The sequence below is a fragment of the Schistocerca nitens genome, chromosome 4, assembly GCF_023898315.1.
Source record: "Schistocerca nitens isolate TAMUIC-IGC-003100 chromosome 4, iqSchNite1.1, whole genome shotgun sequence".
NCBI lineage: Eukaryota > Metazoa > Arthropoda > Insecta > Orthoptera > Acrididae > Schistocerca > Schistocerca nitens.
Window position 1 is genome coordinate 838,962,251 of NC_064617.1, and position 27,019 is coordinate 838,989,269.

General features: G+C 43.6%; 1 protein-coding gene across 1 annotated transcript in view; it reads left to right on the forward strand.

Annotated features, from left to right (window-relative positions):
- Positions 1 to 27,019, forward strand: part of LOC126253270 (nucleolar protein dao-5-like) — a 385,083-nt gene that overhangs the window by 33,032 nt on the left and 325,032 nt on the right. The window lies entirely within an intron of this gene.

A 27,019-nucleotide genomic window follows, 5' to 3' on the forward strand; every position in this document is an offset into this window, starting at 1 on the left:
TGCAACTACTGAAAAGGCTGCTGCCCCTCTTCAGGAACCACATGTTTGTCTGGCCTCTCAACAGATACCCCTCCGTTGTGGTTGCACCTACGGTACGGCCATCTGTATCGCTGAGGCACGCAAGCCTCCCCACCAACGGCAAGGTCCATGGTTCATGGGGGAAGTTCTTGACTATATGAGGCGGTAATATACCCAGAAAACTTTCACGTCACTTTCATCTTTATTTATCATTTGGCTTTGGAGAAAGGTCGACTTGAATTTATTATGCAAATGTGAAATAGAGCAAATGTTGAGTTAGCTACGCCACATATATTCTGCAATCGAGCCATAATCTCGAGTGTTGTTAATGTGGAAGAGGGTATTGATCGAGAATGCTTGCTGAACGTAATGCCTCAACAGTTTCTGAAGAAGAATTCTCCTACATACTGCGCAGTTTGAATATGACGTGTTTTCTTCTGCGATACCATCACAGTCACCGAACGGCGAATCCATGAGGCGAAGCCTACGAACATGAACTCGAAAGGTGCCATGTCTCTCTCTCTCTCTCTCTTATATCCCTCTCTCTCCCTTTCTTATATCCCTCTCTCACTCTCTCTCTCTCTCTCTCTCTCTCTCTCTCTCTCTCTCTCATACTTTCCGCCAATGAGTACGTTCACACACCGCTTCTCGAACCGTGATCAACGACCGCATTTTTATTGTCGAGGAACTGAGCTTTTGGTAGAGTGCTCAGACCGCTGTTTGCAGAGACTTGGTGACTATATTGAAAAATAGTGTCTTGTATCTGTATCACTTTGAACTGCATTTCAATATTCAATAAAAGTTTCTTGGGGTGCCATAATGTGCAATTTCCGTTTTGAAGCATCCTCGTAAAAGCGAAGCGAAAGCTCTACAGAAGTATGGCAGTGCATGAGAGCCACATAAAGCTGAGAGTATTACCTAATCCTATTTCTTTTGTGTCAGCTCTGATTTTCCACTTGATGAATCGTCATTTTTTCTTGCTTATCGCTGTCAGTTAAGACTGATCTCACATCCAAACTACGTCTTCTGACGTTCATGTACGACGTACGCTTCATTCCAGACAGGATCGTTTTAGAATGCAATTTCATTAAAGGTCTAATGTCTCTGCTTACTAATATAACTGTTCACTACATTAGTGCTTAGTAAACTACCTGTAACGGACCTAATATTTTTGTTTCAATATTTCATTTATGCAGCAATTAGTAACGTGTCTGTAATATCCAGTTCCTTTAATTCGCCAACCTAGAAGGAAAAAAACTCACTTCTACTTAAATGGTCAAAAATAGCCTACTGATCTCCCATATAATGTTACTATAAGACAATTTTCAAAACAAAGCCACTACGACGAGAAGTGAGCGTTTTAAAAATAACTCTATCTAGTCTCAAATTACGCCGCGGGGTAGCCGCGCGGTCTGTGGCGCCTTGTCACGGTCCGCGCGGCTCCCTTCGTCGGAGGTTCGAGTCCTCCCTCAGGTATAGGTGCGTGTGTTGTCCTTAGAATAAGTTATTTTAAGTTAGATTAAGTAGTGCGTAAGCTTAGGGACCGATGACCTCAGCAGTTTGGTCCCAAAAGACCTTACCACAAATTTCCAAATTTCCTGCTCTTCAATTACGGACACAATAAGAAACTTGTTATCTGGATGTCCTATCAATACGTCATTTCACTGATTCGCTTCAAATTTGCACCAAGTTCAAAGTTTCTTCTTACCGAGTTCAGTTTATGACACACACACACACACACACACACACACACACACAATAAAAGACACATAGTGATTTACGTTCTCTGTAGCGTCAAAAATAAACAAATTTATTTTCAGAAACATCAAACTGAGCTATCCGGGCCATCGTAATGTTACCGATTCACACTGTCAACCTTCTAATGTTGCTTTTCTACTTTAAAAACCCCTCAGAAGCTCGCTGGAATAACTCTCTAGAGAGAAAAGATATTGTGGAGAAATGACTCAACTTCGACCTTGGGGTCGTTCCCAGAACTAAACAGCCTATCATAGATATTTTATATCTCAGCAAATTAAACAGTAGGAATGAAAGAAATATTGTGGGGGACTTAGTTTTAGCTTTAACATGTCAGAAAAATAACATTACGACTTACGTATGGTAGCGCCTGATATGGACAAGAGTTATTAAACACAATCTGCGGTCAGATTTTTAAATTATTTGTATCATCAATTACATATTTCGAATCGCCCAAACAGACGAGGATATTTATGGCTACGTACTTCACTCCTTTTCGTGCCAAGTTACGGCTGACGGGCGACCAGTGTAGGCAAGATTTCTTCAAGAGCGATACCTATGAAATTTATTGTCGTTTTTTACTGACGGTCAGCAATTAAGTGAACAAATGCACTGTGAGACAGTTTTCAGTGTACGTATTTAATTCTTTTTTATCTTTATCTGTATGTACGATTTCATGAACCTGTTAACAAAATCAAATGTACGACTATATGATCTGAACTCCCTGGTGCATACTTATAACTGCACTGCATTCCTCTACGTCTAGTCCAGGAGTAAGAAAAACATCTGCTAAACTAACCACATTAATACCAGCGCCGTGATGTTCTTGGCCTGCAGCTCCGGGACGCAAATGTTATTACTTCGAAACTTCTTGCCCGTTTTCTTTATTACGAGCTTGGAATCATGAATTTATCATGAAACGCATTACTCTAATAGCAACGCTTTTAACATAAAGCTTTTCCTTGGCAACTGTAGCCAGACTTTTCTTTGTTTCGCAAGCAATTCTGTGAAGATTACAGAGTTAGCGAACGCTTTTTTTCGTAAGTGCATAGTGCATTGAAACACGCAAATTATTTAAAAGACATTCTAATCATGTCATAAATTATTTCCCAGATTACTTCCGAGAGTACTTCACGGAAACTATATCTGAAGCTACTACTTTGCTCATTTTTGGAAGGTTTTGATGTTATTAGCCACGCAATGTAGTAGCCTAAAGCATTATCCATGAGCACTGCTAAAGAATAATTAACAAGTGATCATAAAGGGTCGCAGTAAAATTATTGAGGAAGCCCCTAAAATAACTAGAATAGTAGGTACGCCATTGTGGTCATAGCATTTACGATTACCACCATGATTCATACGATTAATTGTAAATTGTGTGTCCGTGCATGTGAACTGCAACTCCACATTCACTTGGTTTGCTGTCCACAGATATGGACTCTTCCTGACTTGGTACATATGTACCGTACATTTATAAAAAAAAATTGTGGGGTCTTGATGCTGTAGGTGTTCATTTTAGCCTTTGACTATGTCTATTTAGGTAAGCTGTTTTATATTTGTTCTGAAGAAGGCGTGGTTACCCACGCTGAAACCTGGGTAAACACCAGGTAGTTTGTGCAATCGAGGCGGATTTTTCATAGTTATTTCGATACTTACGATTGCTGACGCGTTGCAATGCTGAAAGTTCTTAAACCACAGCTAAACCAAGGCCACGCAGATATCTCGTACTGATCGACAAGGATCAAGGAACATTGAGGAGGGTGATGTAAAAATGCAGTGGGAAGAATCACTCGTGAGTTCCAAAGTGCTACCAGCAGTCCAGTGCGTAGGCAGTTAAAAACTATGGAGCACAATGGTCGAGGGTGTTAAAAACAATGAGGCACAATGGTCGAGGGAGTTAAAAACAATGGGGTACAATGGCCCAGGGAGTTAAAAACAATGGGGTACAATGGACGAGGGAGTCAAAGACAATGGGGTACAATGGTCGATGGAGTAAAAAATAATGGGGTACAATGGTCGAGCAGCTCCTCATAAGCAACACATTTGTGCAATCAATGTTAACTGTTGCTTGGGGTGGGGTAAAGAGCGACGCAATTGGAAAGTAATGGACTGGAAACGAGTGATTTGGATTGATGAATCACACTATACTCTGTGGCAAACGGATGGAATGGTTTGGGCTTGGCGAATGCCTGGAAAATATTACCTGTCATCATTGTGTTGTGCCAACAATGATTTACAGAGGAGATGGTGTTACGATTTGAGGATGTCTTCCGTGATTCACGTGTGATCTTCGTATTGCACTTAAGAAAACGCAGAAGGATATGAACATATTTTATAACAGTGTGTGCTGCATACAGTAGAGGAACAGTTTGAAGACGATAACTGTTTGTACTAGCATGTCAATGCACCCTTTCATAAACTAGCATCTGCGAGGCAGCACTTTACGGGCAGTAACACTCCTGAAATGGACTGTCCTGCCCGGATTCCCGGCCTCAACCCAAAGGAACACCTTTGGGATGATAATTTTAAACTTGTCTGACAACAGCAACCATAAATAAACTTTCAATAAGTGATGTATACAGCCCAACCGTTGCATAAAGTTTATTGTAATAAACCTTGACCAGTGTTAAATATCGCTAACATATCTTCTTCAGAAGGAATAAAGTCACATAACTTAGATTACGTTAAAATTATAAGCACTCATTATGAGCTAAGACGCTCCAATCAAACAGCAGAAATTATGGATAAAGTCCTCCATGAAAAACAATAAAAATTATTACAGCTTGTTATAAGAGCACCCTGTGACCGAGTTCAGTCTTCCTTCTCAAGAAGATACCCTTAGTGATATTGAAACCGAGTTAGAACTTTGACGTCTTTTCAGACTCCGGCGTCCAACGTAACCACCTCTGGTTTCGGCTCTTGAAGAAGAATGGGCCACCATTCCTCCACAGACACTTGAAAAACTCACTGAAAGTGTCCCCAGCAGAGCTGAAGCCGTCATAAAGGAAAAGGGCAGACGCACCCTATGTTAAAGACCACTAATAGGTGTTCGGACGTATTTGGTCAGATATTGTATGTTCCAGCGGATAAAACGGATCAGCATATTTAGTGATAGATACTAAGTGTGTGCGTGTAAGCCAAATTCGTGTGCGGCCACGAGCGACAACTGGGAACTCTAGAGCTTTTCATGTGAATTTCCAGTTTCGCCACATAGTGATCTTCCCAGGCACCCATGTGCTACCACATTACCACATTTCACATAATATGAAAACGAGCTGTGACAGAGCAGAGGAACTAGACTTTCCAGACTCCGAGGCTACGTGCAAAATCGCTCTTTTAAAAATGTTTCCATGAACAACTCTGTCATGTGTCATGAACATGTCTCTTCTCCTCTCAGACGAAATTTCATTTCCGAGCTTACGAGACAGCGCCACTGTTGGAATATTCCAAGCTTTTGACACTTTATTAACACGTCAGAATATATGTGAAACTCAGCTCGCCCTATTTGTCCAAGAAATTCACAGTGCCGTAGACACTGGCGAGCAGATTGATGCCGTATTCCTGGACTTCAGGAAGGCATTTGATACGGTTCCGCACTTACGTTTAGTGAAAAAAATACGAGCTTACGGAGTATCGGACCAGGTTTGTGATTGGATTCAGGATTTCCTGGAAGAAAGAACACAACATGTCATTCTTAACGGTTCAAAATCTGCAGATGTAGAGGTAATTTCGGGAGTACCGCAAGGAAGCGTGATAGGACCTTTATTGTTTACAATATACATAAATGACTTAGTTGACAACATCGGTAGCTCCGTGAGGCTATTTGCAGATGACACGGTTGTCTACAAGAAAGTAGCAACATCAGAAGACTCGTACGTACTCCAGGAGGACCTGCAGAGGATTAATGAATGGTGCGACAGCTGGCAGCTTTCCCTAAACGTAGATAAATGTAATATAATGCGCATACATAGGGGCAGAAATCCATTCCAGTACGATTATGCCATAGGTGGTAAATCATTGGAAGCGGTAACGACCGTAAAATACTTAGGAGTTACTATCCGGAGCGATCTGAAGTGGAATGATCACATAAAACAAATAGTGGGAAAAGCAGGCGCCAGGTTGAGATTCATAGGAAGAATTCTAAGAAAATGTGACTCATCGACGAAAGAAGTAGCTTACAAAACGCTTGTTCGTCCGATTCTTGAGTATTGCTCATCAGTATGGGACCCTTACCAGGTTGGATTAATAGAAGAGATAGACATGATCCAGCGAAAAGCAGCGCGATTCGTCATGGGGACATTTAGTCAGCGCGAGAGCGTTACGGAGATGCTGAACAAGCTCCAGTGGCGGACACTTCAAGAAAGGCGTTACGCAATACGGAGAGGTTTATTATCGAAATTACGAGAGAGCACATTCCGGGAAGAGATGGGCAACATATTACTACCGCCCACATATATCTCGCGTAATGATCACAACGAAAAGATCCGAGAAATTAGAGCAAATACGGAGACTTACAAGCAGTCGTTCTTCCCACGCACAATTCGTGAATGGAACAGGGAAGGGGGGATCAGATAGTGGTACAATAAGTACCCTCCGCCACACACCGTAAGGTGGCTCGCGGAGTATAGATGTAGATGTAGATGTAGATATGAATAAACAACTTACATAGAATGAAGACACTATTGGCATGTGGCATTCATTTCCACTGACAGGATGATGCACTTTATTATCTCCTGTGTTAACCGACAGTTTATTTTGCAGCAACATGTATTCGTCTTATTCGTAATTTCAATCACCCACAGTGCACTGAACTGCCAAGTAACATAATTCCACCTACCAAGACTCTTTCTACAGCTTTGGCTGCGACTGTGTGTTTACCGAATAGTAGGACGAACACGTGAAATATAACGGTATTATGAAAAGGAAATTTGCTACTCATCATATAGCGGAGATGCTGAGTCGCCGGTAGGCACAACAAAGGACTCTCACAATTACAGCTTTCGTGCGGTACAGCTTTCGTGAACAGTAGACACACATACACACACGCACACATACTCACCCAAAGGCAACTCACACACACGACTGCAGTCGCAGGCAACCGAAACCACAGTTGCCTGAGACTACGGTCGTGTGCGAGTGTTCATGTGTGTCTATTGTTGACGAAAGCCGTAGTGGCCGAAAGCTGTAATTGTGCGAGTCCTTTTGTTGTGCCTAAGCTTCCACGGCTTCCACAGCCAGTCTCATTTTGATGAAAATCTTTTTGGGTATTAGGCTGTTTCATAATGAAGAACTAAAATTACTTTGTATCGACCGTCTTTACAGTGGTCCTATTCAGGGCAACTAATTGTTGGGCATTGGTGTGAAGAGTACAGGAGTAATTGCTCTGAAGAGAACCGCTGCAAAGATGGTCAAAACGTCGGCATTTTAGTTCTTTTAGTGTTTCCTAACGACGCGGCCTAATATGCAGAATGATTTTATTGAAACACATGATTAAATCTGTAGATGACTTGAGTGTATACATGGTGTGCACCTTAGTATACAGGTCTGCCATCTCTGTCAGACACTATGGCTCTAGCTCTATGGGACGTAGAGTCGAATAAAACACTAACATACTGATTGAATGATACAAAAAATTACGTTAATGAAAATCAGATTTCGAATCGGAGACCTAATTGCATTGGTATATCAGTGTATTTAAAATTGCATTTGGCATCAATATAAATCTGAAAGAAAGAATTACGACAAGTTATAGGATAAACGTTAACGCATCCAGCTGTAAACTGGACGTAAATACAGTGGAACGCCAAAAAAAAAAAAAAAAAAAAATGGTACAGGCATGCGTATTCGAATACACAGATATGTAAACAGGCAGAATACGGCGCTGCGGTCGGCAACACCTATATAACATAAGTGTCTGGCGCAGTTGTTAGATTGGTCACTGCTGCTACAATGGCAGGTCATCAAGATTTAAATGAGAAGGAACGTGGCGTTATAGTCGGCGCACGAGCGATGGGACCCAGCATCTCCGAGGTAGCGATGAAGTGGGGATTTTCCCGTACGACCGTTTCAGGTGTGCAACGTGAATATCAGTAATCAGATAAAACATCAAACCTCGAACATCGCTGCGACTGGAAAAAGATCCTGCAAGAACGGGACCAACGTCGACTGAAGAGAATTGTTTAACGTAACAGAAGCGCAACCCTTCCCCAAATTGCTGCAGATTTCAGTGCTGGGCCATGAACAAGTGTCAGCGTGGGAACCATTCAACAAAACATCATACCGATATGGACTTTCGAAGCCGAGGGCTCACTCATATAGCATGGATGACTGCGCGATATCTCGCCTTGGGCCATCAACACCGACGCTGGACTGCTGATGACTGGAAACATGTTGCCAGGTCGGAATCTCGTTTCAGATTGTATCGAGCGGATGGACGTGTACGGCTATGGAGACAATCTCATGAATGTATGGATCCTGCATGTCAGCAGGGGACTGTTCAAGCTAGTGGAAGCTCTGTAATGGTGCGAGACGTGTGCAGTTGGAGTGATATGGGAACCTGGTATGTATGATACGACTGTGACAGTTGACACGTACGTAAGCATCCTGTCTGATCACCTGCATCCATCCATATCCATTGCGCATTACGAAGGACTTGGGCAATTCCAGCAGGACAGTGCGAACCCCGTATGTCCAGAATTGCTACAGAGTGGCTCCGGGAACACTCTTCTGAGTTTAAACACTTCCGCTGGCCACCAAACTCCCCAGATATGAACATTATTGAGTATATCTGGGATGTCTTGCAACGAGCTGTTCCAAAGAACCCTGCAGGATTCATGGCGTCAATTCCCTCCAGCGCTACTTCAGACATTATTCTAATCCATGTTACGTCCTGTTGCGATACTTGTACTCGCTCGAGGGGATACTAGTCTTACTGTTCCTCTTAGTGTCGTATTGCGAACCCGATTAAGGAATGAACGGCAGAAGCTACTTTTTCAGCTGATTGTGTAACTCAGGAATACTATACTAGGTGCTAAAATAATATATCTTACTTTTCTTGGTCTTTCGAAGCAAACCGCGTGTGAACTAACGAACTAACAAGTAGGTTCATATATGTTTGTCTCCAATATTTCATGTGTAAGCAAAAACACGTCTAAATTTAGAGCTTCAAAATTCTTTTAAAAAAAATACAGCAATTACTTTTCAGAGTTGCCAGTGTCAATATTAAAGGGACAAAAGATTTAATTCTGTTGCAGTAACGTTAAGAGTAGCAGTTGTTTTTTGCTAATTCTGAATTACTGAAAAGTGTTGCGAAAAGCTTCCCTCACGTTTAAATGTGTTGTTTCGAAATAGCAAATGTCAGTAACAGAATTATTTTCTTCTCGACGTTTCAGTAGGCTACGAAAGTGAATTAAAGTTTCTATTTCAAAATCTACAACAAAACTGACAATTTGTTGCCGAGTGAAAGAACTGCTCATAACATTGAAAAAATCTGTAAGCCGGCCGGAGTGGCCGTGCGGTTCTGGGCGCTACAGTCTGGAACCGAGCAACCGCTACGGTCGCAGGTTCGAATCCTGCCTCGGGCATGGATGTGTGTGATGTCCTTAGGTTAGTTAGGTCTAATTAGGTCTAAGTTCTAGGCGACTGATGACCTAAGAAGTTAAGTCGCATAGTGCTCAGAGCCATTAGCCAAAAAATCTGTTTCCTTTTCCCTGTAGTTTACGATTAAGCTGACGTAGATTAGGCATAAAGTTTACCATGAAATAAAATTATTAGATCTGCTGGTCGTTCATTACTTCTCAGTAATGAATCCCTTCTCGACGATGTATACCAAGAGAGCGGAATGTTACAAAACTCTTACTCTTGACAGCCAACGTATCTTGTTATGCAGCGGAAAATCTGCGTACTCGCACTCCATTCCAACTAAACACTCTTCGTATTGGCGATGATCGAGGGTTTCAAACCGCATGTGGTGTTCAGTGGAAGAGCCACACTCAAGGGACCGACGAGCCGCATGTGGTTCGCAAGCCGCGGTTTCTCGACCACTGGCCTAGTCGTAGATGAATGTGTAGGTTTTGCAGATACTTCTGCAGCATAGATAACTGCCTCGTCTACAAAAAATATGAGATTATTATGTACAATGCGTGATAAAAATTGTGTAGCACACAGCAAGAGAGGAGGAAACGAAATGAAACGTCGTGCCATGAGAATGTGTGTATCAGTATGACGTTGTACCCCCTCTGGCCGGGAAGCACGCACTGATTCGATTGGGCGTCGTATCACAAAACCATAGTATTCTCTCCTGAGATAAGCTGGTTCAGAATGGTTCAAATGACTCTGAGCACTATGGGGCTTAATTTCTGAGGCCATGAGTCACCTAGAACTTAGAACTACTTAAATCTAACTAACATAAGGACATCACAGACATCCATGCCCGAGGCAGCATTCGAACCTGCGACCGTAGCGGTCACGCGGTTCCAGACTGTAGCTCCTAGAACCGCTTGGCCACTCCGGCCGACAGATAAGCTGGCCCACAGTTTGTAACTGGTCCTTGATATCCCGGATACTGCAATTAGAACAGAGCTGACGTTCCAGCTGCTCCCAAACGTATTGTATTTGGGACAAATCTTTGGATCCTGATGGCCACGAGAGTACCTCAACACAGGGCAGACAGTCCATAGAGACACGTAACAAGTGTGGAAGAGCTTTTTCCTGCTGAAAATGACACCACGTCACTGTTACATGACAGTTAACACATGGGGATGTCCTTGACGTACCAGTTACGCCGTCAGAGTAACCTCAATCACTACCAGTCCTGGCCTGAACTCATACTCGATGGCTCCCCACACCACGACGGTAGGAGTAACACCACTCTGGCACTCTAACACACTGGAAGTATAGGACCTCTCCCTAGATCGTCATCATATTTGCCGACGATTATCATCCAGGATAGCGCAGAACTTCATTTCAACGCTGAGCACATTGCGACGCCATTCGTCAACATTCCATGCTTCCTAGTTACGTCACCCCTCCAAACGCAGCCGTTTGTCTTGTGGTGTCAACGGCAACCTATCCGTGGGACGGTAATTGTATAGACTGGCTCTGCTAGTCTGCAATCAGTGATGCGGGATGACACAGAATATTGCAGGGAGTCCATCACTTCTTCACTTATGTCAAGCACGTATGTGAACGGTTTACAGTATGCTTGGTACACAATACCACTACTCTCCCTTGCGGTGCTAGGAAGTAGCTGACCAGAACTTTAACGAGTATGGGATGTCAAATGAAACACCTTTCAGCCGTCTAGTTTCCAAACTTATTTCATTTGGCTACTAGTTTCGGCGATTTACAACGCCGTCTTCAGGCCTCCGCCCGACTTGTAGGAAGATTCCACCTCGGTTCCGGTCGAGACAGGGTCTAGCAGTACTTCTATTAATAGATTTCTATTTGATATTAGATCACTTCAACCATCATCTGCCGACCATCTGCAGATGGCGTAGTAAATCGCCGAAACTATTACCCAAATAAAATAAATTTGGAAACCAGCCTGCTGAAAGGTGTTCTATTTGACATCCATTGTCGAACAACCGAGTCCCGCAACTATCTCTGAGAAGATGGACACACAGAGACTTGACGGGTATGCTTCCCCTACCTTTCCCACGCAGCCCAACATCAGGCCAATGGAACATCCACTGGAACAGTTTATGGGAACCTTTCCCAAATGCAGCCATTCAAGCTTTCATTCGGATTTCGTGTTTTGCAACGTGAAATTTTTTTAAGGAGTTTAGAATCTGGAACATCCTTGTATATTGGCTTTAGTTCTACAACAACAGTTTCTGGCAGGGGATGTGCATGTGTATGTTTTTGTCCATTTGTTTCACACCTTTATACTTGCACCAGGAAGTGTTTCCTTTTGGGTAGGGGCCATGGTGTGGATGCTCATCAGTGGATACTCCATGAAACAGAGTTGGTCTAATAACTTTTCTGATTTCACCGACGTTTTCGCTGTTTCTCTTGACCTTTAGACCATAATAATTTGTGAGGTATTGGGTAGTTCTGCCTTGTCTACCAATTGCTTTGTTATCAGAGTGTTTTTTTTCGTGTCACGTCCTTGCAGAGTTTCCTAAGCCTTGCGCTCACGCTCTTCTGCACATGTCCTATACATTCAATTTTTAAATTTCAGTTTCACCATATAGATTGGCAGCCACAACACTATTGAAGTCTTTAGAGTCACCATCATCAAGATAGTGAGTGTATCGCACACTACGCCTAGCAGCTGACCTACTACAAATAGAGACGACCCCTTGCCCTCCATACCACAACGGAAACCTTCGAAGTTACTATCGAATTTCGTGTTCATTTATCTTATTAGCGCAACCTTTTCTGTGTTTTGTCAAACATTCATAGTCCAGCACCTTGCCTGTATCAACAGAGGTAACTGTGACAACTCCATTCAGCGGTGTATGGCTTGTCTTTTGCCAGGAATTGTCGAAGCAGCAATAGTATCAATACACTGACAATACTTTGAGCTACAGTTTCGTTTGCTGCTCTTTGCATCGATGCTACACTGAATTGTGTTAGGGTTTTATACAATCGTTTGTAATACTTCTCAAATTTGACATGTGGCAGTGGGAGATCCATCATAACACAGAATGTCAGGGTCTCTTTTCCTCTCTTCACAATGCAACCTCACGAAACAAGCAAAGTGAATATTCACTGTATTTTGTGCATGTTACAGGCGATGCCATTGTACATTTCGTTACTTTACGCACTACACTGCACTACAATTTTGCTCTTAATTATGTCCTCATGTAAGCGATTTTTCACTCTTACAATATTTACATTTAGCACCAGGCAAAAGCAATTCTGAAAGCTTCCACTAACTAATTAAAACATAATCGTTCTGTTCACCATTTACAACACCAACATCTTGTTCATTTTCGGTACGTTGTTTCAACTTGTACTGCCTGCGGAAGTTTTATGCCGAACCTCATTTCGCTACGGCGTAACATTTTCTTCATTTTTTTACGACTTCCAACAACACACGAGTGTTTATTAACGTAAAGTTGACGACTCCAATTAAACTTCTTCGTCTTTGGCATTTTACGATGTAAAGTGACTGAAATACGCAGTCACAACAACAAGTTTGCAACGCGAATGCAGGCGAGCAGTTTAAGTAATCTCAAGTAATCTACTCGTATCGACAGAAAGACCGTCTGCAATAATGCCCTGCTCACCGTACAGTCGATTTATTCTTCAATGAGATGGCACAAACGTGTGGCTATTGAAACAGCGGCTACACAATTAAATAACGAGACATTGTAGACAAGGTCTTGCGTTTGGCAGTAGTCTGTCATCATGGCTTTCACGTGCCGCACTTGCTTTAGAAAGGTATTGAAAGATGATAATTACGAGGTACTATACATAAAGCTTATTTTATAGTGAGAAAGAATCACAGGATTTTATGAAATAAAAACCTTTCCATTTTAGCCCTCATGATATCCAGGTCCCCTTATCATTCTACATCTACTCTACATCTACATCCATACTCCGTAAGCCGCCTGACGGTGTGTGGCGGAGGGTACTTTGAGTACCTCCATCGGTTCTCCCTTCTATTCCAGTCTTGTATTGTTCGTGGTAAGAAAGATTGTCGGTATGTCTCTGTGTGGGCTCTAATTTCTCTGATTTTATCCTCATGGTCTCTTCGCGAGATATACGTAGGAGGGAGCAACATAGTGCTTGACTCCTCGGTGAAGGTATGTTCTCGAAACTTCAACAAAAGCCCGTACCGAGCTACTGAGCGTCTCTCTTGCAGTCTTCCACTGGAGTTTATCTATCATCTCCGAAACGCTTTCGCGATTACTAAATGATCCTGTAACGAAGCGCGCTGTTCTCCGTTGGATCTTCTCTATCTCTTCTATCAACCCTATCTGGTACGGATCCTACACCGGTGAGCAGTATTCAAGCAGTGGGCGAACAAGTGTATTGTAACCTACTTCCTTTGTTTTCGGATTGCATTTCCTTAGGATTCTTACAATGAATCTCAGTCTGGCATCTGCTTTACCGACGATTAATTTTATATGGTCATTCCATTTTAAATCACTCCTAATGCCTACTCCCAGATAATTTATGGAATCAACTGCTTCCAGTTGCTGACCTGCTATATTGTAGCTAAATGATAAAGGATCTTTCTTTCTATGGTGCGCAGCACATTACACTTGTCTACATTGAGAGTCAATTGTCATTCCCTGCACAATGCGTCAATTCGTTGCAGATCCTCCTACATTTCAGTACAAATTTCTATTGTTACAACCTCTCGATATACTACAGCATCATTCGCAAAAAGCCTCAGTGAACTACCGAATTGTGAATAACAACGGTCCTACGACACTCCCCTGCGGCACACCTGAAATCACTCTTAATTCGGAAGACTTCTCTCCATTGAGAAGGACATGCTGCGTTCTGTTATCTAGGAACTCTTCAATCCAATCACACAATTGGTCTGATAGTCCATATGCTCCTACTTTGTTCATTAAACGACTGTGGGGAACTGTATCAAACGCCTTGCGGAAGTCAAGAAACGCGGCATCTACCTGGGAACCCGTGTCTATGGCCCTCTGAGTCTCGTGGACGAATTGCGCGAGCTGGGTTTCACACGATCGTCTTTTCCGAAACCAATACTGGTTCCTACAGAGTAGATTTCTAGTCTCCAGAAAAGTCATTATACTCGAACATAATATGTGTTCCAAAATTCTACAACTGATCGACGTTAGAGATATAGGTCTATAGCTCTGCACATCTGTTCGACGTCCCTTCTTGAAAATGGGAATGACCTGCGCCCTTTTCCAATCCTTCGGAACGCTACGCTCTTCTAGAGACCTACGGAACACCGCTACAAAAAGGGGGGGCAAGTTCCTTCGCGTACTCTGTGAAAAATCGATCTGGTATCCCATCAGGTCCAGCGGCCTTTCCTCATTTGAGCGATTTTAATTGTTTTTCTATCCCTCTGTCATCTATTTCGATATCTACCATTCTGTCATCTGTGCGACAATCTAGAGAAGCATTTACAGTGCAGTCTTCCTCTGCGAAACAGCTTTGGAAAAAGACATTTAGTATTTCGGCCTTTAGTCTGTCATCCTCTGTTTCAGTACCATTTTGGTCACAGAGTGTCTGGACATTTTGCTTACTTGCCGGTGGTCTGGGCATGTACGAAGTTATACTGACATCTGACCGTGCCTTCTGCGTGCGTCACTTGTTTTGCCAGCCAGTGTATATTGTAAGCAGCCAATAGCCTCGTACACGGGGGCGCAGCAACCAGTGCCGATTACAGGCCTTCGGAGAGGCAATTGGCTGATTAGCTGGAAATGCAGCCCGCCGGATAACGGAGCGGCGAGGCGCCTCCGCGAGGCAAAACAGGTTCCCGGCGCGACTAATCCGGCGCTCGACGCGCGGGGCGGCGCCGGTCCGAGCGCCCCGCTGTGTGCACAGTGATAAACGAGTCCACTCCCGCATCGACCCGGCGCCACCCATTTCCGGGCTTAAAACGTATTACACACACTCCCGGCACTCCGCTGGCAGATCGGTAGGCGGGCGCGTGTGCCACTCGCAGCGAAATTGGTCCACAGCTGGGCAATGGGGAGGGAGGGGGGGGGGGGGGGGGGGGGGCGGAGTGGGCAGCGACTCCGAGCCCTGCTGCGCCTTTCACCCTTACTTCCGAAGCTTAATATCGCTTCAATATCGCCATGTGATAAGCTCCAATTTGTGAGGCATTTCGTAATGGACAAAGATAACAATATGAAAAGTCCGCCCCTGGTAGCTGAGTGGTCAGCGTGACAGAATGTCAATCCTTAGGGCCCGGGTTCGATTCCCGGCTGTGTCGGAGATTTTCTCCGCTATGGGACTGGGTGTTGTGTTGTCCTAATCATCATCATTTCATCCCATTGACGCGCAAGTCGCCCAAGTGGCGTCAAATCGAAAGACTTGCACCCGGCGAAAGGTCTACCCGATGGGACGCCCTAGTCACACGACATTCATTCACAATATGAAAAGACCGATACCATATTCGAATGGTAATATTTGATACATTTTCAGAATTGTTGCTCTCGGCCGGCCGGTGTGGCCGAGCGGTTCTAGTCGCTTCAATCTGGAACCGCGCGACCGCTACGGTCGCAGGTTCGAATCCTGCTTCGGGCATGGATGTGTGTGATGTCTTTAGGTTAGTTAGGCTTAAGTAGTTCTAAGTTCTAGGGGATTGATGACCTCAGATGTTAAGTCCCATAGTGCTCAGAGCCATTTGAACCATTTTTTTGTTGCTCGCGACATATGTTTACTGATGAATTAAGCGATAGATATGAACGTCTACAGAGAGAATATTAGTTCAGTGTGTCAGTAATTAATGTATTCGTGTCAGTCACTTGGTTGTATACAGTGAAGAGCCAAAGAAATTGGTACATCTGCATAACATCGTGTAGAACGCCAGCGAGCACGCAGAAGTGCCGCAGCACGACGTGGCATGGACCCGACTAATGTTTGAAGTAGTGCTGGAGGGAACTGACACCATGAATCCAGCAGGGCTGTCCATAAATCCGTAAGAGTACGAGGGGGCGGAGATCTCTTCTGAACAGCACGTTGCAAGGCATCCCAGATATGCTCAATAATGTTCATATCTGGGGAGTGTGGTGGCCAGCGGAAATGCTTAAACTCCTGGACCCACTCTGTAACAATTCGGGGCGTGCCATTGTAGCAGCAGTAACCGATCTAACAACTGGGCCAGACACTTGTTGCTTTATAAAGGCGTTGCCGACTTCAGTGCCGTATTCTGCCTGTTTACATATCTCTGTATTTGAATACGCATCCCGACACCAATTTCTTCGGTGCTTCAGTGTAATTCATACATACTATAAAAATGTATGAGCGCGCGGTGGGTGTGTTACACATCTCCTCGTAAACCACTGGACTGATTTTAATCAAGCTTGTTGCACATATCTGTACTGTCAGGAAACAATCGCTGTGGGAGGAAGAAATACCTACATATCGAGACAGTATCCGCGTATGCCGCTTAAATCACCTAAAAAATTATATCACGGTACAACACACAGTTCAGGAAATACGACGTTACAAACACTGAGATGCGTGAAAAACTGCAGTTTCATGCGTGACGATCACATTTATTGCTCCTATGCAACTAACTCTATTCGCAACATGTTCCTCAGACATTATCTATATATGCCGCTGAATGTACCTACACAAATACACTCCTGGAAATGGAAAAAAGAACACATTGACACCGGTGTGTCAGACCCACCATACTTTCTCCGGACACTGCGAGAGGGCTGTACAAGCAATGATCACACGCACGCACAGCGGACACACCAGGAACCGCGGTGTTGGCCGTCGAATGGCGCTAGCTGCGCAGCATTTGTGCACCGCCGCCGTCAGTGTCAGCCAGTTTGCCGTGGCATACGGAGCTCCATCGCAGTCTTTAACACTGGTAGCATGCCGCGACAGCGTGGACGTGAACCGTATGTGCAGTTGACGGACTTTGAGCGAGGGCGTATAGTGGGCATGCGGGAGGCCGGGTGGACGTACCGCCGAATTGCTCAACACGTGGGGCGTGAGGTCTCCACAGTACATCGATGTTGTCGCCAGTGGTCGGCGGAAGGTGCACGTGCCCGTCGACCTGGGACCGGACCGCAGCGACGCACGGATGCACGCCAAGACCGTAGGATCCTACGCAGTGCCGTAGGGGACCGCACCGCCACATCCCAGCAAATTAGGGACACTGTTGCTCCTGGGGTATCGGCAAGGACCATTCGCAACCGTCTCCATGAAGCTGGGCTACGGTCCCGCACACCGTTAGGCCATCTTCCGCTCACGCCCCAACATCGTGCAGCCCGCCTCCAGTGGTGTCGCGACAGGCGTGAATGGAGGGACGAATGGAGACGTGTCGTCTTCAGCGATGAGAGTCGCTTCTGCCTTGGTGCCAATGATGGTCGCATGCGTGTTTGGCGCCGTGCAGGTGAGCGCCACAATCAGGACTGCATACGACCGAGGCAAACAGGGCCAACACCCGGCATCATGGTGTGGGGAGCGATCTCCTACACTGGCCGTACACCACTGGTGATCGTCGAGGGGACACTGAATAGTGCACGGTACATCCAAACCGTCATCGAACCCATCGTTCTACCATTCCTAGACCGGCAAGGGAACTTGCTGTTCCAACAGGACAATGCACGTCCGCATGTATCCCGTGCCACCCAACGTGCTCTAGAAGGTGTAAGTCAACTACCCTGGCCAGCAAGATCTCCGGATCTGTCCCCCATTGAGCATGTTTGGGACTGGATGAAGCGTCGTCTCACGCGGTCTGCACGTCCAGCACGAACGCTGGTCCAGGTGGAAATGGCATGGCAAGCCGTTCCACAGGACTACATCCAGCATCTCTACGATCGTCTCCATGGGAGAATAGCAGCCTGCATTGCTGCGAAAGGTGGATATACACTGTACTAGTGCCGACATTGTGCATGCTCTGTTGCCTGTGTCTATGTGCCTGTGGTTCTGTCAGTGTGATCATGTGATGTATCTGACCCCAGGAATGTGTCAATAAAGTTTCCCCTTCCTGGGACAATGAATTCACGGTGTTCTTATTTCAATTTCCAGGAGTGTATATCCTTGTACGACTCACAGTTCAGGAGATATGCTGTCATGAACACTGAGATGCGTGAAAAATGCCGCATCATGCCTGAAGTTCTAATACGTTTATTCTTTACTGCTAAGACACTCCTACAGTCGAGGTAACTTTAAGGAAATCTCTGATACCTGGCGGCGCTTTTGACAGCTTTCGACTGAGAAACGTAAACGTTGTAGGCTAAAACAATAACCGGCTATAGAGCTACGAAGAGGCCTTACCATAGAAACGTTTACAAAATCGCGTCGTAGACACGTGAAGCAGCTGTGCCCAGCGGACGAAAACTATCCGGAATCTCTTTACGACTGTTTCATAATTCCAAAGGCTTTTTCATGAATATACGGAAATGATTTTTTTTTCATTTTGTCAAGAAGTTTATTTTTTTGTTTTCTTTTCTAGTTGATTAATTGGCAAAATGAATTCCCGGGTATGTAAACCAGTAATTAATATTTCTCAAGCATAGTTCGTCATTCTATTATTTCAGTTGGAATAAGTAAGCAGCAATAGGAAGAAATAGTTCATAATTTTATTAATTAGTATTGGTTTTCTTTTATAATTATTATTAAATGCAGATTGACCGCCTGTATAGTTGCGCGTTAGCACACCGCTTCCGGGATCTGAGGAGGCACACAGGCAACGAATCGAATCCGCCAGATGGATTAACGACGAGGACCAGTGTGCTGCCCAGTCTGGATGGGTTTTTTGCCGGTTTCCCACACCCGTCTAGGTGAATACTGGGCATAAATCGACGTCCCACATCAGTAAGGTTATTAGTCAAGTTATTAGAGAAGAAGCAAATGCTCGGACTGTAAAAGGGCGGGGAAGGAAATCGTCCGCACGCTTCTTACAGGAACCTTCCCGCCATTTGCCTGGATCGATTTAAGGAAATCACGGAAAATGTAAATGGCGCTAGTGCAGCCATTATGAGGATGCAAAGCAGGATTGTTTTAAATACGCGGGCCTTAATAACGGCCTTGATACGCCTGGGCATTGAGTCAAACAGAGCTTGGATGGCGTGTACAGGTACAGTTGCCCATGTAGCTTCAACACGATGCCATAGTTCGTTAAGAGCAGTGACTGGCATATTGTGACGAGCCAGTTGCTCGGCCACCATTGACCAAACGTTTTCAGTTGGTGAGAGATCTCGAGAATGCGCTGGCCAGGGCAGCAGTCGAACATTTTCTGTATCCAGAAAGGCCCGTACAGGACACGCAACACGTGGTCGTTCATTATCATGCTGAAATGTAGGGTTTCGCAGGGATCGAATGAAGGGTAGAGCCACGGGCAGAAACACATCTGAAATGTAACGTCTACTGTTCAAAGTGCCGTCAATGCGAACAAGAGGTGACGGAGACGTGTAACCAATGGCACCCCATACCATCACGCCAGGTGATACGCCAGTATGGCGATGACGAATACACGCTTCCAATGTGCGTTAACCGCGATGTCGCCAAACACGGTTTCAACCATCATGATGCTGGAAACACAACCGATATTCCAGAATGTGAATTTCCACTCTGCAGCGGAGTGTGCGCTGATATGAAACTTCCTGGCAGATTAAAACTGTGTGCCGGACCGAGACTCGCACTCGGGACCTTTGCTTTTCGCGGGCAAGTGTTTTACCAACTGAGCTACCCAAGCACGACTCACGCCCCGTCCTCACAGCTTTACTTCCGCCAGTACATCTTCTCCTACCTTCCAAACTTTACAGAAGCTCTTCTGCGAACCTTGCATAACTATCACTCGTGAAAGAAAGGATATTGCGGATACATGTCTTAGCCACTCGCATTATTTCCTTGAGATTTTTTTATAATTTTGACTATATTGCAGAGAACTATCTCTTTGCTTTCGTCGTATATAAAATAGGACAACTGCGAGTAGAACTCGCGCTGTGATGGTTCTGTATAAACTTGATTATGTATATAGATAGTTCATCTACAAGTTTTGATGAGTTTGTGAGCATCAAAACATGTGACATATGTGACTGTATCTTTAGACTGCATTGATTCAGAAGCCTACCTTTCTTTTATACCGCCAAAAGAAAGACCTTACTATTTAACATATGTTTCACCTTGATACCTCTACTCGTTCTTGAGAAAAAGGGGTCTTAAAAAACGGAAAGTTGGACGGATAACCAATGTCAAAAAATAATTTTTATGTGGTATAATAACAAATAAACTATTACCGGACTTTTTCCTTCATTTGTACCGTGAAATTTGCTTCCTGCCATATTTCATGATACTAGATTATCGGGAAGTATCATACTGTACAGGTTTTGATGAGTGAGTTTGCTAGTGTCAAAATATGTGATATAAATGACCGTATCTCTTCACTGAATTGACTTCGAAGCTTACATTGTTAACATCGCCGAGAAACCGTAGACCTTACTATTTGAGATAAATTTCAACTTTATTCCTCCAACCGTCCCTGAGAAAAAGGGGTATTAACAGACGGACCCTGCAAGAGCTCCGTTTCCACCGACGGAGCTACGGGACCCTAAAAACATACTAAATATAAGAAGGAGACATACGCATTACGAAATATAGGCTAAAACATACTCGTACACTGAAGAGCCAATCAAACTGGTAAACCTCTCTAATATCTTGCAGCGCCCCCACGAGCACGCAGAAGTGCCGCAACAGGACGTGCCATGGACTCGACTAATGCCTGAAGTAGTGCTGGAGGGAATCGAAACCATGGATCCTGCAGGGCTGTCCATAAATCCGTGAGAGTATGAGGGGCTGGAAATCTCTTCTCAATAGCACGTTGCAAGGCAGTGCCCAATAATGTTCATGTCTGCGGAGTTTGGTGGCCAACGGATGTGTTGAAACTCAGAAGAGTGTACCTGCTCCATTCTGTAGCAATTCTGGGCGTGTGGGGTGTCGCATTGTCTGTTGGAACTGCCCAAGTCCGCCGGAATGCACAATGGACATGAATGGATGCAGGTGATCAGACAGGATGCTTAAGTACGTGTCACTTGTCAGAGTCGAATCTAGACGTATCAGGGGCCCCATATCACTCCAACTGCACACGCCCCACACCATTACAGAGCCTCCACCAGCTTGAACAGTTCCCTGCTGACATGTAGGGTCCACAGATTCACGAGGTTGCTTCTGTACCCGCACTCGTCCATCCGATCGATACAATTTGATTCGAGACTCGTCCGACCACGCAACATGTTTCCAGTTATCAACAGTACAATGTCAGTGTTTACGGGCCCAAGCGAGGCGTAAAGCTTTGTGTCGTGCAGTCACCAAGACTACACGTATGGCCCTTCGGCTCCGAAAAGCCATATCTATGATGTTCCGTTAAATGGTTCGCACGGTGACACTTTCTGACGGTCCAGCATTGAAATCTGCAGGAATTTGAGGAAGGGTTGCAATTCTGTCAAGTTGAACGAGTCTCTTCAGTCGTCGTCGGTCCCATTCTTGCAGGATCTTTTTCCGGCCGCAGCAGTGTCGGAGATTTTATGTTTTACCGGATTCCCGATATTCACGGTACATTCGTGATATGGTCGTATGGGAAAATCCCCACTTCATCGCTACCTCGGAGATGCTGTGTCCCATCGCTTGTGCGCCCACTATAACACCACCATTCAAATTCACTTAAATCTTGATAACCTGCCATTGTAGCAGCAGTAACCACTCTAACAAATGCGCCAGACACTTGTTGTCCTATATTGGCGTTGCCGACCGCAGCACCGTATTCTGCCTGTTTACATATATGTCTGTATTTGAATACGCATGCCCGTACCACTTTCTTTGGCGCTTCAGTGTAAAATATTACAGATAATAGTCTTCTTTATATTTTCGGGAATCCTCAGTCGTTTAAAACATGAGAGAAAAATTTAGTCTCAAAGAACTGCTTTCCATATTTCAGTTTCATTATTCGGCCAAACCGCTGTAAAATATAAGTATACAAAGTTGAACGAAATCTGTAGTGTAAGACGCATTTCTCGGTTGTATCAATGTAGGGGAATGACGAAGCAAGTAATTCTCGATAATATACGCTCAACATAAAAAGGCTACTGCCGCAAAACGACATTCATCTCCATTAACCAACAACGATAAAAATCAGAAGCAACCGTTTTCGCAAATTACTGACGTCGTTCCCATATTCATCAAAAACCGTTGAATCATTTAATAACGGCTTTCGGTGGCGGTAGTTAAACTGTAATAGCAGGCTGACAAACACGGACAGATAATTATACACAGATAATTATACAAAATTAAAGTACAGAAATCGCAATTTGGTTACATAGCGATTACCGTTTATTAATGCCCGATCAAACGGATGTAGATGTTTGCTCAAAGTTGTAAACACAGCTTTCAATTAGGACCACATAAAAGCGGTTCAATATATATTATCATTAAAGATTTACTCCATGCTGAAAGCACACATAGTAATTAGATAAAGTAGTACTCGCTCCTGATACAATGATAAGCGAGAAATAGGGCGAATAAAGACATTATATTTATGACATTACCTACTCAACGTTATTTCGTGATAGCAAAGCGTTCTACATTTGTTAATGATCTATTATTCTCCTTGTGCGGTGTGGTACTTCTTGTCTAGTGCCATCTCTCTTTTCAGTCTGCAAAAATAACAAAATATATATGAAAGTCTTTATAATTTTCTGCTTGTCATGCTCATTTAATGTGTTCTTCAAATCGTTAAACATCTATGGAACTGTAGACTCTAGTAGTAATGTTAGTTTCAATTGTAATTATCTATATTAAGTCGCCACACACGTATGCTCTTTGTAGGAAGCTGCTACCTTATGGTGTCGGTAAATTGTGGTACTGGCCTACGATACTCGCGGTCGAATGGGTCCGAGATTCTTGATACGGTATCAAACACTGCTCGAAAATCGTGTGACAAATTGTCTCCACGCGGCGTTAGCAAATAAATGGTACAGCGTAAACATCGAACTAGCCACAACAATAAGCTATCACTTCGTTTAAACTTTGACAATATCGTTGAACACAGAAGGAACTAGATTTAAATCCCGACACAGACGTACACAGTACAAATTCCATTTGTATTTGAACAAACCTGTAGTGAGACATTTCGGACGGTACTGAAGCGTATATGGTTATCCATCGTGATTTTTAAGTACAGCTAATAGACAAAAAAATATTGAGCTACAAAAAGTATTACTTGACTCTGAACAAAGGATGAGTTTATGAAGTCATCTCCTGTCCAGAGTCACGTAATATTTTTTGTAGGTCAACTTGTTACTTGCGGATTAGAGAATACTGCGATTTGCCAAGTTAGTGGCAAATGAACATTTAGATCTCTGATCAAATTTATATTACTAAACGGTAAACTTGGTTCATGGTTCGTGGTGCACATTGCCAGTTGGAGGTTGTCTACCTAGCCACTTCCATATGTAACAAAAATTTGGTTTTCAATATTTCATGTAGTTACTGACCGAACAGAAACTTTTAAAATGCTGTCACAATTTGCACATAAGAGCTATAATCTTGTGTTAGGGTTTAATACATTAAACATGTACCACAGTTGAGGGGGTCAGAAGCAAAGTGATATAAGTGACATTTTTTAAGAAAATGAGATAAGTGCACATATATGTTCTAGAATATTAAGTATGTTGTGGGAAAAAGTAATATACGTGATGCTCCACTCAGAGCTGCACTCTGACGTTCAAATACATGTACTACTTGGGCTTTGAGGTTTTAGCTCCAAGGAAAAGTAATACAAGTGCATTGTTTACGTTCGTTGTGTTGCTTCTTGTTCCTGTTCGTGCATTTATTTGCCATTATGAACCAAGGTGAGTTATTGTTGATTTAGTTATACGAAGTTAGTGTATTACAGAGTGAACTTATTTGGTAAATAGATTGTGAATATGTAGCAAAATCGGTACAATGACGCAAGTTTGTTTTGTGTGGTAATGGTTGAGGTTATGATTCGATTTTGGACAATGTTTCGTGATTTAGTGTGTACATCCGCGTGCCCAGTGCAAGAAACACGTACTTCTTTTAAAATACTATGCTGTTATACGGAAAAAGCGTGCTTTTCCTAGGAAGTAGTGATAGTTGTATCATCTTGTGATGTAGGCTAAATTGTCATATTACATGAGTTATTGTGTAATTAAATGCCAGATGAAAATGATGCAATGGTGTTCATTTTATTGTAGATGAGTCTAGTTCCGATTCTTCGCATGTATCTGCTGATGATAGCGACCTGCGGCCATCGGATTGTGATCGTTGTGATAGTGATGATGAATCACTAATAAAATCAGCATCATTTCAATCTTCAGATATTGTGCACTCTAAAAGTATGATAAAAGGAGAAACATTTATCGCTTAATATAGTTTTCGTGTTCATGCAGTAAAACTACCACATTTGGCATGATGTTTTAATTTGTTACCTCTTTACAACTGATCCTACTCCCAACCAGTTTCGCAGACAGGATTCACATACACATAATGATCAGACAGAACTTTATGACCATCTACCTAATAGCCTAATCTACTACCTTTGGCATGACTAACAGTGGCGACGTGTCATGGCATGGATGCAATAAGGCGTCGATAGGTCGCTGGAGGCAGTTGACACCACATCTGCACATACCAGTCACCCAGTTCCCGTAAATTCTTGGGAGGGGGTGATGAGCTCTGATGTCAGGGTCAGTCGCACTCCAGATTTGTTTTATTGAGTTCAGATCTCACGAGATGGAGGGCCAGCACATCAACTGGAACTCACTAATGTGTTCCTCGAACCACTCTATCACACTTCTGGTTTTGTGACGTGGTGTTTATCTTGTTGAAAAATGACACTGCCGTCGGGAAATATCATCGTCATGACGTGTGTAACCTCCCCCTCACTTATCGACCTTAATGACAGTGAAAAATTAAACCGCGTGTACCTAATGGAAATTTGGAAAAAGCAATCGTCACCGAAGTTAATCTGTCGGTAAAGAGGGAGGAAGGGTTACATCTAAATGAAAGGCAAAATGTAAATGAAATTGGTCGAAATTAATTTTGAAAAAGGGTAGAGTTAATAAAGAAAGTAAATGTGCTGTCGTTGCGTTAACAATTAACTGGCGCTAATTAGATATTTGAGATTTGGGGAAACTTACGGTCGCCAGTCCTATGGACAACTACTATAATAACTGAAAAAGAAAGGTTATTGCACATATAATTAGCACTAAAAGCGTGGCAACTGAAGGTTGACATGTGTTGTGTGAAAACTGAATGTTTGTCAGAAGTAATAAATTTCGCTACACTCTGACTTAATTTAGCAAAAGAATTAATAAAACCGGAAAATTGAAAGTTAATTTAGTGACTGAAATTAACAGAGCTATGAATACTTTAATTGAACTTTGAAATTAAAGCAGTGAAATGGAATGATATTACTTTAATGCTGGCGTTTGAATTTCAACGACACTCGGGTTCATTCCGGAAAAGGAAGGGACCTTGCTTGGTAATGCAATTGGGACAATGAGCAACAAAGGTTCATGCTAAGTTGCTGTATTTTTGTGATGCAAATGGTACAGTTTCGAATGCTGAGTTCTGCCATACAGTTCTAATACTTTACGTGCTTTCAGTCTTCCTTGTTGGTTGATTGAAGGTTTGAAGTCGTCGATCGAGGAGGTGGCGACAATCACTTATTGTCGGCCGTCGCTGTTGCAGAAGCTGGATGTTGGCGCGCTTTCTTCTCAACACGGACACCAGGCGAAACGGGCTCTTGATGTGCGCCAGCTAATGCTTCCCGTCCGCGACACCGTGTTAGAAACTATTATAGCAAGTCGAGCGCAATTACATGCTGAAAACCCCGAAAGCGCGGCAACTCGCGGGAGCGTCACACAACACACCTGCTCCAGCGCCCTACTGCAGCCAGACTCAGCTCTGCCCGCGCTCCACGCGGCAGAGTTAACACTACCAAAGATCCTAAACACTCCACACGACCTATCGATGTAATCGTTCGATAGCATAGTTTTCCCTAGGTCAGACCCAGCGAAACAATACCAATAATATTTACAAAACAAACCAATTATACATCGACATAAATGCATAAATATATACACAGGGCGAGTCACCTAACGTTACCGCTGGATATATTTCGTACACCAGATCAAATACTGACGAATCGATTCCACAGACCGAACGGAGAGGGGCTAGTGTACTTGTTTAATATAAACCATACAAAAATGCACGGAAGTATATTTTTAACACAAACCTACGTTTTTTTTTAAATGTAACCACGTTAGTTTTGTTAGCACATCTGAACATATAAACAAATACGTAATCAGTGCCGTTTGTTGCATTGTAAAATATTAATTACATCCGGAGATATTGTAACCTAAAGTTGAAGCTTGAAGCCTCCGACGTTCAGTTGCGTGTTGTAACAAACACGGGCCACGGTCGGCGAGCAGCATCTGCAGGGACATGTTTACGATGACGACCGAGTGTGGCGGTAGTGCACTGTTGTGGTTTGGTCCAGCTGTCGCAGTGTCCGCATGTAGCGCTTGCTGCTATTGTTATTTTGCATTCGTCTCCGCACGCAGACCAACTGTAGTACACCGTGTTACCAGACGTCTGT